Source organism: Podarcis tiliguerta (assembly GCF_965153285.1).
Source record: "Podarcis tiliguerta genome assembly, chromosome: 1".
Lineage (NCBI taxonomy): Eukaryota > Metazoa > Chordata > Lepidosauria > Squamata > Lacertidae > Podarcis > Podarcis tiliguerta.
Window position 1 is genome coordinate 88,240,400 of NC_139534.1, and position 15,272 is coordinate 88,255,671.

Below are 15,272 nucleotides of genomic sequence, written 5' to 3' on the forward strand. Positions count from 1 at the left end.
TAGGGTTGGTATGGTTTGGTAGGGTCAGGGCAATAAGACATAGAGCAAGTCAATAAAGAAAATAAGAGAGAAAAGAGAAAGTCTTTGTAACTGTCCTTGTGATGATTAGTCGCAGGATCTCGTTGCCCGTGGCCTAACGCTTTTTCCTGGTAGCGTCAGACACAAGGTGATGATCAACTTCAGAGGGTCAGCGGGATTTCTTTTGCAAGTCCAGACACCCTTCTTCAGATGCGTGTGATGTACCCAGGGGATCACCTCGACTACTTTCACTGCAGTTAGGGATGAGGGGGTCGCCAGACGCTGTCACTCAGAGGGACTGGTGAACCGGCTCAGCGAGACTGCCACGGGACTGCAGGTGTACGCTTGAGGGAATACCTGGAAAGAAAGCAAACACACACAACAAACACAGGGATTGCACTTGTTCTTGGGTGATGTGATCTCCCATCTGCCCAAACCGGCGGGGATGCCTCGGACGAAAGGGGTTGGCCTGCCATATAGAAGTTCAAAGGGTGATAGTTCTCAGTCTCTTGGTTGGCGCACAGGGCACATTTTGGGATATAGCAGCAGTTAGTTATAGCAGCAGTTAGTTGAGGTAGAATATTCTCCCAAGGTGCGCCTTAGCAGCTGGGCCTCCCAAATGGGTGGACTCGTGGTAATTCTTTACAATTGTGCTGGCCAGATGTTGGGGCACAAAAACACGGCTGTCCGGTCCTTCCTGGAGCGTTGCTCCTTCTTGGCTGGTCCACTGCTGTTCATCAAGGGTGTAACGTGGTTCCACATCGTCTGGAGTGAGTTCTGGTACCAATATCAAAAGTCCTGGTGGTGCCTCTAAATTGGCTGGAGAACAAATGTCTACGTTGGGGGCGCTGCCTGCGGGCGCCCCTCCCATCCAATTCTTCACCGTGCGTAGAGATATCAGCAAGGCGGTCGTCACTGGAGGGGATCTTCAGGATGCTGAGACACAGTCCAATCTGAAGCAGCTTTCTTATGTGGTGGACCCAAGGGGTGGTGCCAGCGACCTTCACAGCTGTGGGTGTGGAGAGCAGATGGGCCCTTCCAGCACGGCGGCAGTGGTGCCTGGGTCCAGTCTCATCCACACCTCGTCACCTGGCTCAAACTGGTCATGCAAGAAGTTCGGGCCTGGGTTGAGAGAGAAAATCTCGAGAGAGAGACTGTACATAATTGTTCAATTCCACATCTTGAGCAGGGATAGGTGAAAGCATGCACACATAAGGAACCGGTCTCCCAAACATCACTTCAAAAGGGTGACAAGTGAATACGTTTCAATGGGAGGCTACAGACTCTAAGCAAAGCCAAGGGCAACATGGACACCCAATTAGACCCTGTTTCTTGGGTCAATGGTTTTTTTTCAAAGTCCTGTTCATCCTTTCCTCTTTTCCAGAACTTTGGGGCCTATATGCGGTACCCACCATCTTCCTTCTTCACTGGCAACAGTGGGGTGTTTCACTGTGATTGGCATTGTTTCAAGATTCCATGTTGAAGCAATCGCTTCAAATGCACCCACACTCCTTCAGCTGCCTGTCGTGGGATGGGGTATTGGTTTTTATCTTTCGCCCATAGTCCAGGGTCAACATCATGAGGCAGGCTAACAGGGAGGATTCCCTCCTCTTCTTTTACCATCATCAAGCACCAATGGTCTCTCAGGGGCATTTCTAAAGAAAACTCTCCTGCTGGTCCAGTTGTCATCATTACTTCCCCCATTGGTTGGAAGGAAATCTGGGCTTGTAATTTTGTTAACAAGTCTTGGCCCAATAAAGGAATGGGACACTCTGGTATATACAAAAAATTGTGCTGGACTACTTGGCCACCTAGGCAGCAGGTAACAGACTGCAAAAAACGGGGCCTTTTGTGATTTACCTGTGGCCCCAATTATATTAACCACTTGGTTTGTGGGTTTTGTTACAGGCACAGGTAAGACTGAGTGGGCAGCTCCCTTGTTCACCTTCTCCTACCTGTAATAAGGTAGCTAGGTTAAGGGCTGTGGTAACCTGAAACTTCAGGCGTGAATGTAATAACAGCATCTGGCACTTCCTCATTTTCGCTTGTGATAGGAAATAGGTGCCTTTCATGTCAAGTAAGGCTGGGACTGCATGTGGAGTCACACAGGTGGTGTCCTGTCCAAACGTGAATTTTATCTGCCTTCGTGAGTAGGGTGGCCACTGCCACAATCGCTTTCATACAGGGGGGGGGGCAATCTCTGTTCTGTTGGGGTTAGCTTCTCTGACAAGTATGCGACGGGTTGCTGCCAATTTTTCAGTTTCTGGCATAAGACTCCCTTGGCTACCCCCTGGTCTTCATCTATGAACAGCGTAAAAGGCTTCTTGGGGTTTGGATGCCAAGCACTGGGGCTTGTTGTCACTTTGAGATCCTGAAAAGCCTGCTGCTGTTCCCTGCCCCCTATAAAAGGATCCTTCTCTATTCCCTAGTTGACTCATGCAGGGGCCAAGCAATGCCTCTGTAATTAGTAGTGAGTCCAGGAGATATTGTTCATCATCATAAGTGGGATTATAGGTTTAAAAAAAAAAAAATCCCTTCAAACAATTTTACGATCTTTGCTGGATTCTCCTCAAAAGAGGGGTTCTGATTTCTCCAATTACAAACATCTGCACTTGAAAAGGGTATATGCTGGACCGTGTAGGTCTGTGGTGCCTTCGCTTGTTCAGCTGGGACAGGGGCTGGTGGATCATAAACCCTCTGAAGGGGCATTTCTCCAGTTGCCTGATCCTTCCTGGTTTTCTCATACTATCTGTGAGACATAACTCTCTTCGCCGCCTGTCCCCACTTACGTTGCCATCTCCTCCTCTTTTCAGGGGTGCAGCATTCTGCTGCCTCAACTAACAAGGGGCTTACATCCAACTTCTTCCTCAAATGGCTTTACAAACTCCTTTAGTCTCTTTTTCTGTCTTTCTGTCCACATTTTCTTTCCTTGATTCATATCATCTAGTGTCTTCCTAAACTCTTCGTTATCTTCCTCATCTTCCTCTTCTTCCGTCTCACTATCCTCCTTCGCAGGTCCTCCTCCCCCCTACACCAGCACCTCCCTGTGCTTCTTGATCTTGGCCTGGGGGGGGGGGGGTTTGGAGGGGCTGTTGGTGGAGTGTAAGGTGGTGGCTTAATCACTCCCCCTCCTCATCTTCTGGGTCTTCTAACACCAGAGGCTTCACTGTACAAATCCTGTTCTGTGTGTTGCTGTCACAGCAAGACTTTAGCCATGGTAGATTCTTTTCTTTACATTGGTCTTCCATGTAGAGATATAGGGGATCTGGTCTGGGTGGACATTTAATATATTTTGCCACAGGGGGTTGATTTGCCACAGGGGGTTGATTAATTGCAAATCAAAGCCACGCAGTTCTCTGGGTTGGCAAGTCCACCTCACATAAAGTTTTGAGTCTCTGTTTTTTCAATGTGAATCATCACTCTTCGTGGCTGTTTTCCAGTTATTAAAAAAGCATTCCAGAGGAATACATTGGCTTGCTCCAGACCCTATTTTTTTTTTTTTTTTTTCTTTTCAGATACTCCCCTCCTAACTGGGTTTTCAAAATTCTCTCACACTTCACATGCTACAGTTTGTCAGAAAATGCACAACCCTACAATCGCTCGGCCAAGGGGCACTAAGCCTTGGCCCTCATTCAACAATTCATCCACTGGAGTATCTGACACACAACATGTCAATAAAACACTCAATTCCCTCTGCCCCATTCCCTTTCCCAAACCTTTACCAATTCCTTTCCTGGTGGCATTCTTACTGCCGGGCACTCTACTGCCAACTACCAGGTGAGGCTGATCAGGCCTCTGGCCCTTTCCCTCGGGCCCCTAGCCCTTTCCCTCGGGCTTACCTTTCTCCGCTGCGGACCTGTCCCCTCGGCGCCGTTCTGTCCTCTTGTTCTCCCTCAACTAGATGTCTCCGCTCCAGGACGGTGTGGCAATCTCCCCCTACAAACTGGCAGGGTGTGCACCGGAAATGCGAACGCCGATTGGAGCTGTTCACCTTAGTTGAGCCTGGCCCTCCGGTCCGTATTTGGGGAGGGGGCTGATCCCGGACGAGCCCCCAAAGAAATGAAGCCTTATTTACCTAGGGATCCATTAGCCACGCCATCCCCTGGACCTCGGAGGGAACAAAAGTACCAGGAAAGCAGAATCTTCTTTGGAGAAAAAGAGTTTATTGAGATCTGAGCACAGAGTCAAGGTCTGTACTCAGAGACAGCCTGCTGGTTAGTACCTAGAAATACACTGGCTGTAAAGCAAGACACTTCAGCAGACTTTCTTATACCCCCAGACTTCCCCAATCGGCTAGCAAATATTGCTTGCTTAACACATTTTATTGCTTGCTAAATATTCCTGTCTTTCTGCTAAGCCAAGCACTCCCTCCCACCTCCTTGTACACGTGTTCGCTAGCTAAGCATTCCCTTCGTATCTCTTCTTATCTAAAGCAGAAGTAAAGCAGGAAACATCTTGCTAGTGGTTTTTAGTTGACAGCAGTTTTTGGCTAGGCAGGAAACGACCTTCTGACCTGTAACTAGCATCAGCAGTTTCAGATAGCTGGTTAGACAGGAAACGGCCTCCTGACCTGTCTGATTTAGACTTTGCAAATAACTGCATTTTTGGGTTTGAGCTTGTGTAACCATCCTAGCAGAGTGCCGGAATTTACTATGTGTAGATAATATTAATGATTAACCGTTCCCCTCTCCCTTCAATATGACCAATAGGTTAGGGCTGATGGGAGTTAGGGTCAAGAAACATGTGGAAGCTCTCAGGCTCCTCATTGCTGCTATATGGAATTATCACTCCAACAATTCGCTATTCCATGTTATGAACTTAACTGCTGTAAACAGCCTAGGGCAGCGCCAGCAGGGGAAAAATATATTGAAGTGTGCTGGTGCCAGTTTTTTAAAAATAAAAATAATTTTTAAAAGCAGCAAAGATGCCCTAATAATTCCTTCATGATTTCAGGAAATTGAAAAACTTTTTTAAAACAATATTTGCTGTTTAAAGCCAGTTCTCGATTAGATATCATGCAAGTGGTGCTAGCTAGCATGAGGTCATTGCCAACATTTTTTCCCTTTCCCCCCTCACTGTTCCTTATTTTGTATTGTTTACTTCATTCTTTCCTTCACCCTCATTCCCTCTAAGGGGTTTCTGCAAACTGTTCCTTGCTAATGATTACTACACACAAAAATGTTTAAGAAAGAAATGGCTGCAAAGAAACAACTCAAATGTAGAAAGAGTCAGAACTAATATTTTATGTATGCTATTAACCATCTCATCTGTCCCCCTACTTTACTTACAGGAATCAATGTCAGGAACTGGTGAATACCAATTATTCCATTTGCCCCCAGCTCACCATCTGAATTAAAAAAAAGTGGGGGAGGGGCTTGACTCACTCCTTAGCCAAAACAGCCCCCAGTAGAGCTTAAAACACAAATCTATGCAGCATTTACAAAGTGTGGGATATATAAGTTGTTAGACCTTTAAATGTCCCAGTGTTAAGTGCTTACAGTTTTTCCCTGCCTCTACCCTTCTCATAATGAATAGACCACAGACTTTCCTAAGCTTTACTTACAGTAATCACAGCAGAAACATCACAGGTAAAAGCTTCTTCAGTACAAAATACAAAAAGTATCTTCGAGCATGGAGTCTGAGCTAGGGAGCCCCAGCCTCATGCATGTGGTCAGTTACATAGTTCAGACAGAAGAGTGAGAGAGGAACAGGAAACAAACAAAACAACTTCCTTTCCCAAAGGTGAGGGGGCATGACCTAGCCATTTCCTCTCTCTAGCATTTTACAGCTCTGTGGCCCTTAACCCCTTCATTTACTAACTAGCATAGATATGCACTGTTAGGTTTGACTGCAAAAAAATCTCCCACACAGGATTGAGTCAGCATGCCCCAGTGCAGGAGGAGGTAGGAAAAAAAACAGAGGAGAGGCTGATTGGGAGGAACTGAAGCAGGGCTCTGCCCGCTGTGCCTCAACTATGGAAACTGTTGGGACCCCTTTGATGCTTCTGTGCAGTTCTGAATGTCTTGCTTTATTCCTGGATTGTGACTCTTGAACACTATGTCTGCTGCCAAATCTTGTACTCTTACTTGTGTGCATAAAGATGTCTGTCTTACTTGCACACAAGAGCCTTTATCTGCTGGGCATGAGGCAGGACAATCACCTGCAAAATCTCTGGGAGCCACACGTCTAGCCTGAAGGTCCTTACCAAAAAAAGGGGCATACTGTTTCCCTTTTTTCCAGCCTCATTTACCAAGCCTGTGCTGGTTTCAGATTAAAGATCAGCAGCTGTGCAGGTGAAAGGTTGCCCACCAGACATGTATGGTGGCCTGTCAGAGGTTCAGTCAACATTTTTGCAGATAGCCTGAAACTGCAGGGGAGAGAGGGAGAATCTATATCATATATACCAGATCAAAAAAGTATAGTTGTTATCAGCCTATTCATGGATCAAATGCACATTATTTTGAAATGCTCAGTTTACATGGGGCTGTTAGCCCTGGAGACTTGGGTGTGTCTACTTAGAGTTTATCTATGAGGGGTGTTTGCTTTGTCATTGCCCTTGTAGTACCTGTTTTGCTTCTTTCCTGATCACTTGATAGTGCACAAGGTGTATATCAGGTAGCAGAGAATCTGCTATTTTGGTCTGAAATGTGCAAGGTATACTTAATGCCCAAGAAAGGGAATACCTCATATTAGGGATAATGCCTAGCTAAGGGAGGTTATGCTAATAGGCCATCAAGAGTGGGAAAGGGATATAATCCTGCATAATACATACATTTATATAGTGATTTTTGAGAGCTCAGTATGCTTCACATAATTATCTCAGTAATCTACGATAACACTGTAAAGTAGACTACCGTGATCTCATTGCGGATGGGGGCCTATGAATAAGTTGATATTTGAACTAGTCACTATGCTAAAGCTCCCTTCAAAAAAATTTCTGTCATGTGATCGTAATCAGAATTTAGGGGTTTTGTCATTGTTAGCATCACTTCACACTTACTGTGTTTGCATTTGCCATTTTATTACCTGTTCCCCCTTTTTTGAGAGATCCAGTGGTAAGATTGGTTACCTATAGGACAAACTCCCTCTGTCTTCCTCAAATTCAATTGCAAGAATTGGCCACTCCACACACTAAGTATGTTGAGCTTGGATTGTGGGCGCTTCATTTGTAACTATTGGTGATCTGGAGTAGGAACTAAAGTCATTCATAAACTGTTGCATAGAGGGAAGCAATTTTGGATTACACTCAAAAAGAAGAGGAAGTCCCTTTTGTTATTTTGAAAATGATGCACATAGTTGAAGTTTATTTGTTTCATATTCCAGACTCTGCATAATTCTATAAAGTTTACAGTGGTGAATATTTCAACACTTGCTGCTGCTATCTTAATACTTAAGTTTCCCACCTTCTGCAATGTGTGAAGTCAGTCTGCTAACCTCTTTGAGCTATATGCTGCAGAAGATGCGACTCTGTAGGCAATGAATCAGCAACAGCACTACCACCCTCTTGCTGGGAATGGTAGATAGGTGCAACGCCCTAATTTTCCTCAGATCATGGATTAGAATTCCAGATGAAGCAGTAAGAAAACTGTGGACAACAAGTGTATCATACAACAAATATTATTCCTTAGAAAGCAAGTTCTGTATTAGTAAAATGACATTGGGAATGAAATCTGGTGATCCTTTTAATTTGCTGGAGTTATTTTATACACAGATCTTTTTCCAGATGCAAAATTATTTAGTTTTTGAGTCTTATTTTTTTAAAGGTTGTTTTTAGCTGTATGGTACAGAACAACTGAAAAAGCTGTGGCTTTTGAGGGTTGGTTGTGTGATTGTTGGGCTAGGGGTGGAACTGGTTGGAAGAGTTACTGTAAGTCATTTGTGAAGACTTCTGAGTTCAAGCCCAGCTTAGAATAAAAAAACCGGTAAATAGCTTTGACAGCAGTCACATTTAAATGATCATATCTCAGATTAATAAGACACAATATGAACAAGTCTTCTGCCTGTTCACAAAACCATTTTTGCTCCTCTGTTCACAGTGCAATCAATCAAAAGCAGGAAGTCTGTTCTTAGTCATAATTTGTCTTTTCATCCAAACTTGGAAACTATAGTTACCAACTCTGGAAATGAGGTTGCATGCATTAGCAAAAGCAGGGCCTTTTTTTCAGCCAGAACTCACCAGAACTCCATTCCAGCACCTCCAGGTGGGTGCCATTGCCATTATAAGAGAACAATGGAAGTGTTCATGGTGAGTTCCGGCACCTCTTTTTCTGGAAAAATAGGACTGAGCAAAATAATTAATCATGATTCTCTGTATCTAGCCAATATCCGAAAGAAAGGCAAAATGGACTGCTGAATCTGATTAGCATAAGATGGATAATATCAATTCTTTTCCCCAAGGAACACTGGAAATTGTAGTTCTGTGAAGGGAATAGGGCTGTCCTAACAACTATCAGCACCCTTAACAATCTACAGTTCCCATGATTCCTTTTTTTTGGGGGGGGAGCCATGACTTTAATATGATACTGCTTTACATGTACGGTTCAGATGGGGCCTTACAAAGCTTAAGTAGAGCTTTGAGCTGATTGCAATGACAAGCCAAATATACAAAGGATAGTTCGGTTCTGAGGAACTTCAATTACTACATGGTGATCTTGTAAAGCTGAATAGATCTACTATTTGAGTCAAGAAGTAGGGGCTAATTCCAAGGATGCCGGTATCACTGCACAGGGCTAGACCAAGACATTTTGCTGTCTGACGTACCCCTTTTACAAATCAAGCTGTATAGTTACCTAAGCGAACCATGTTGTTTTGGTACTGAGGCAGAAACTCCCACAGATGCCTTTCCCTGGAAGGAAGAACACAATCATTAAAAATCAAATCACTAACAATTCACTATCCTTTTATGGCACTCAGAGTCAGTGGCCAGAAGTGGTTGCCTCACTCTACCAATAGCAGAGCCAGCCCTGATTATTACATGCTATTGTGAAGGGCACAGACATTGTCTTTGGACCAGAGATTAGTTGTTGTTGTTGTTGTTTAGTCGTTTAGTCGTATCCGACTCTTCGTGACCCCATTGACCAGAGCACGCCAGGCACTCCTGTCTTCCACTGCCTCCCGCAGTTTGGTCAAAACTCATGTTGGTAGCTTCGAGAACACTGTCCAACCACCTGGAGCAGGAACCGGCAAGTCACTCCGGTATCCCTGCCAAGAAAACTCCATGGACAAAGACAACCGGGATTAGTTAATTGACTGCTAAGTATTGGTATAAGGAAGGAAGTGCACATTTCTAGGTCACCTTAACCTAGTTACAATTTTCCTACAACCAAAGTTGCAATTAACTATAATGAACTTTGCATAATATATTCTTTTTCTCCTCGGGCTAAATAATTGTTTTCTTTTCCTTTTCCATAAAATAACATTGCACAACTGGGAATTTCTCTCCTGGAAGCCAGCAGCCTTCTTCCCATAGGCTGCTACTAGGATAACACAATGGGCTACAGGGACTTTGGGTTTGGCCTGGTATGCCTCTTCTCAGTAAAGTTTTGTTCTGGGACAGCTGCAGCTTGGGTTAGAAGCAAGGGAAACAACAGTAGCTGTGTGTGCGCGCACGCACGCGCTGAAGCAGCCCTCTGCCTGAAGTGGTGTGTTTAGTCAGTGCCACAAACCCCACGCTCTCATCCACCAGTCAAGCCTCAGCTCCAGCACAGGAACAAAATAAACCAATAAGAGGAAGTGCGTGGTTAAAAACACCCAGGAGAACATTCAGTTCTCTGTGGCTTTTTGAGGGGGGCCTTGTGATTCTGCCTTGCATGGCAAGGAGGGTGAGCTTAACCTGTGGGAACAGGGCATGCTAGAGCAGGCAAATATTTGTGTCATGTGGTGACATGCCCCACCTGGTGTTAATATCCAGGAAATAGATCAGATCCAATATAGATTATGATCGGCTGAATGTAGGACATACTTCTCAGGACTACCAACTTCTACCTTCCCACCTCCTCCCCTTTTCATCTCTCTCTTTCTCACGCCAACACTTCCTTCTCCTTCTCAGGTCACTATACATTTGCTAGATAGAGGGCGGCTTCTGCTGTAGGGTTGTCATCCGTATTCAAGACAGACTGGGGGGAAATATGAATACTTGAAACATTAGTCGTGGTTAGGGTAAGGAATATATCTGCAAGGTTATATAAAGTCCTTTATCTGTCCTCATAACAAGAGCTGACTCACATATTTGTCATTTGATAGCTCAACACTCAATAAAGAGTCTTGTGGCCCCTTAAGGACTAGCAGATTTATGATAGTATAGGCTTTTAAGAATGGAGCCCTGTTTTTCAGATGTGTGGAGTGTTGGCAGACATGCACAGATATGCATATGGGGGAAGGGGGAGACACAAATGGTAAATATTGGGGTTAAAGGCCATGAAATATAAGAGATAGCAGTTTGTCTGAGCTGTGTCATTTCCATACGAAACTCAAATGTGGACAACAGGAGAGGCAAATCAGTAGCCCCAGGGCCAGATATAACTTGCCCATCTGTCTGCTGCCTCCCCCTCATAGCGACTTGGCTTGGAAATAAGCTCATGCTGAAGGGAGGTGAGAGTCTACACATTTGTGTACATCTGCAGGCTATGCATGTGTGCTTGTTTTGGCCCTGCCCACAAGTAGCATGCAGCCCCACAGAGAGTTGGCCACAAGGGAAAAGGCGATGAAATGAAAAGGGAGCCCATCCCTGCTGTACCAGAAATGAACAGAGACACCAACTTACAGCAGCAGTCCCTAGTTTGAATACTATCTCTTCATCTATGCTGTGCTGACTGAACACCTATGGTGGTGGGGAGAGAAACCCACATTTCTGATTTAGCCTTAACAGAATAAAATATGCTATAATTTATAGTTCTGCGATTTCATACTAAATGCTTCCTTTGAAGTTTGTTGTCGATGAAGCCTGGTGAATGAGGTGAGCGGCAGTGTGGCCTCTAGTCCACAAAAGCTCATGCCACAATAAACTTGTTAGTCTGTAAGTCACTAAAGGATTCTGTTGCTGCTGCTGCATCAGTCTACTGTGGAATTCATCATCCAAATGACTCATAGCTGAATGTGCGAATTACTTCAACTTTTTTTGTCTGATGTGGTATGAGTGTTGCCTCTCTGGTGTTTGGCCAGTGGTAGCTGTTTCACACCTGTAAGAGATTACTTGATGTCTTGCAGTTGCAGATGCCCTTCAGCAAACAAACCTACCCAGAATCCAACACACCCTGTGTTGCTCTGGGTGATGATGGAAGGCAAGAGAGTCAAAGGGAATGGGGAAATATCTTGTGAACTTACTGCATCTGAATCCAAGCAAGACTTGAACAGACTCCTACGCCGATCCCAGTTGCAACCATAAACACTTGACATCAATCTTCTAAACGATGTAGACAAAAAACAATGACACATTTTACCCAGGCCTCTGAATGATCTTCATTGCATTGCATTTCCTGGTTAAAATCTTATCTTATATCTATATTAAGTTACCCAGACTAGCATTACTTCATTATTCAAAACTGGTTGAGAGGAAACAAAGGAAGAGTGATGAAGTCCATTAACAGGAGGGCAAGCATTTTGCTACACATAAAAGAGGCAGTAAATTATTTGTCATACATATTGAACACTTGTTTCTAGTATTAAGAAATCTGTCAAGAACTTGTCATCACAGTTCACTGTAGAATTAATTTTATTCCTCTGGCAAGCAGAAGGCCTGGTGGTTCATCCATACCATAAAAATGCAACACAGGGCCAAAGGAGAATAATATTTATGTGAAGCTGACTATTAGCAGATCCACACCTTTAGAAAAAGTCAGTGGTGCACCATCCTATGATTATGTCTGCACCATACATTTAAAGCACATGACTTCCCCCAAAGAATAGGGGGATAACTGTAGTTTACTCCTCACAGTGCTAGAATTATCAGCACCCTTAACAAACTACCAATGTCAGGATTCTTCGGGGAAAGTCATGTGCTTTAAATACATAGTGTCTATACAGCCTATGCCACCTTCAGGATGCCAGTGGGGAAATAAAATATCATGCCTAGTGATATTTATGGGGTAGGATCCCATGAATGGGCTTTGTCTGTGGTGGCCCCTCGCCTATGGAATGAGCTTCCCTCTGAGGTGTGTATCCTTTTAGTTAATTATGCTTCTTTTGCACTTGCCTTTTAATTGCTTTATTCCTTCTCGTAAACTCCCTTGAGAGTTTGATTAAAGGGAGACATAAAAATACCTAATCACCAATAAATATTATAACAATAAGATTATATATTTTTCACTAAGTGCTTCACGTACATTATTTCAGCATTTCTCACAACTGCCCTTTTAAAGCAGGAATGAAGAACCTGCCGGCCTTGCAGGTATTTCTGAACTACAGCTCCGAGCACCCATGACCTGGCTGCGGCTGGTGGGAGTTGTGATCCAAAATACCTGGAGAGCACCAGGTTGGCAAAGGCTGGACTAGATTATTTCCAACATCCCTGTTGCAAAAAAATACTATATTGTGGTTCTGTACTGCATTTTAAAGAACCCTATGAACTGGTGCTACATGGAAAGAGCATGAACAAATCAACATTGCACCTTTCCTGTGCTCTTGAAATTGTAGCATATAGGAGCTGTTGTTAAACCTGCCAAAGTACTTCTCTGAGATGCAGTCAAGACTATGGTATGCCTCTGTCTTGTTCTTAATGCTTTCTTTTTCTGGTTGAAGGGCAAAGCAGACTGTGTGAGAGAAGCAGTGCAACCCAGCAGAGAAAATATTAAGCTTTGACCTGCATTAAATTCCCAGCGGGAAGTAATGGTGATTGCTCTCAGAGCATTGCTAAAGAATGCTGAAGGTGATAGACTGCGGCTCTTTGAAAATTAAAACTGCTATAGAAACAAACAGACAAACCCAAGAATGTGTTCACATCATAAAGCACTCGCCCCTGTGTCGGTACCACATCATGCTAGTTTTTTATATTAAAAAAGGAATGACTTTACTGCAAGGATGTGAAACATGGCTCTCCAGATGTTAGTGGACTCCAACACCCATCAGCCTCAGCCAGCATGGCCAATGCTTAGGAACAATGGGAGTTGTAGTTCAGCAGCATCTGGGTGGCTACAGATTTCCCAACGATGATTTTTCTGGTTCCAATTATTTTAGAAAGTGAGGAAATGCCAATTGCTATGGCACGCTTTGATTGCTGTGGGGGTGAAGATGGCAGCCAGATGTTAAACAGACAGTTGAAAAAAATCTTAAGACAGTTAACTGCAGGTTTCACTTCTGTGTATTGAGCAAGGAGGGGTGTGTGGTAGGGGATATAAGACGAAAGTATTTTCTAAAAGGCTGATTTGTAGCAGGTATTGAAGAAGCAAGAGCTCTCATGTTCCTCTGAGTGTTCATATGAAGTAGTCGTTTAGAGTGAAACTGCTTCAAGAAAGATTGGCAGGTAATAATACTTTGAGAATCAAGAAGTGGAGGTCGGGGGTGGAGGAAGGAACCTGAGAACGAAGTGGTGGAATTCAAAAGATCTGCGGTGCAAACAACCCAGCACAACCCAGACTGCCCCATAAAACAGCAACAGCAAATAGGAGTTCTGTTATACCCATGAGGAAACGTCATAAAACCACATCATGCCTGGCAGCAACCGACCCACAATCCCGTTTCCTCTGTTGTTATTGCAGAGCTGTGTTCAACACCTTTGGCTCTGTTTAAACGCTGCAGTGGGTTCCTTTAGAACCCCCATGGTTTAGTGGGGGAGGCCATAAATCAACAGCCGTTCTTGCCCTTAGCGTTCAGTCTGAGCACAGCAGGTATTCATTTAGGATGTTTTAAAGACCTATTTAAAACAAAGGTTGTCTAGGGAATAAGTGTAGCCTTTGGTAGAGACCAGACATAGTTTAGTCAACCAAGCGGTTGTAAGATCAAGCCTGTGCTGCTTTACACACTTGCATACCCTCCAACATGCTGCAGAAGAAAATCAGGAAACACAACTTTTGGGGCCACACTCCCAAGCGGATCATGTAACTCACACGAGAGTGCCCCCCCCCCCAAGTGAATCTTGCACTGAAATGCCTTCTGCACATGCTCAGATAATACTGTTGCCTATTCCAGTACCCCCTTCCTCTCCCTGACCATATCTGTAGTTGCACTAAGAGAATAATAGACTCATAGAAGCACAGAGGCAGAAGGGCTTCCAGGGGTCACCAAGGCCAGAATCTCCCTGGAAGGCAGGTTTCCTTGAGGCTGAGATTGGATACCTTCTCCTTCAAGCCAGCTACTGGTGGGGAATGCAGCCGGTCAGCAGCGAGGAGGTGGGGAGAGAGCCAGATCTGGATCCTGCCTTCTTCTCTTCCAACGTTGGACAGAGGTAGCAGCTCTCAAGGCAGTGCTGTTGCCACTCAGGGCCTGTGGGCACCTGCTTAGCTCCCAGCCACGACGGGGCGCACGTCACAGCCGAGTGCCGTTTGTGCTGCTGTGGAGCATTCCTCTCCACTCACTGCCTCACCCTTGGTGCTTCCTCACCACCATGTTGAGGTGGTTGGCGCACCAAGTTCACGGGGGCACAGGGGGACATAGGCTGCATCCTGAGGAGTCTGGCGGCTCCTTCTCCCTTCTCCCCTGCCTCGCTAGGCACATCTGCTGTGTCCTGCGCACCATGAGTGTGCTGAGGGCAAGGGCTGGTGGGCTGAGAGGAGACCTGGGCGGCCTCTGTAAGTCCGGGATGTCCCACTTAAAATGGGACAGTTGAGGGGTATGCTCTAGGGTAATGCAATCTGGTTTACAGCAGGCCTTTTAAGACATTGAAATGCAGTGCAAGTAAATACCTTGCTCCATTGCAATCTGCAGCAGCAAACACCAACAAAGCATGTGGGTGGGCAGAAGTCGTCAGCCAAGTCCCAGGATCTGCCTTTTTTGTTGTCATGCATGGGGTGAACCAGCACTCCCCCTTAACAAAGGGAACGGCACAATCTTAGCAGAACTTTTCTTCCTTCCTACATGGAACCTGCAGCCAGCATTTCAAGGAGTGTTTGAAGGGAAGAGTTGGGAAATGTGTTTCCCCCCAAATAGACTCCCTAACTTATTTCAAGCTAATCCAATTCCTACATATACACCACTAGCTACTTTTGGAAGTTCATGTGCTATGTACATGCAGAGAAATGGTGGCCCCTTCCCTATTTGATCCAAATAGCTTCTAAAAGGCTGCATTTGTTCTATCTTGCCTTGACAGAAAGGACTTATCAGAA

The 15,272-nt window shown here is 44.8% G+C and overlaps 1 long non-coding RNA gene across 1 annotated transcript; it reads right to left on the minus strand.

The window, feature by feature from the left end:
- Positions 1 to 9,146: 9,146 nt before the first annotated feature.
- Positions 9,147 to 14,633, minus strand: LOC310685676. The gene is made up of 3 exons (XR_014515394.1): positions 14,233 to 14,633; positions 11,341 to 11,404; positions 9,147 to 9,231 (listed from the first exon to the last, which is right to left on the minus strand). It is a non-coding gene; the product is annotated as an uncharacterized lncRNA (long non-coding RNA).
- Between the last annotated feature and the right edge of the window lie 639 nt (positions 14,634 to 15,272).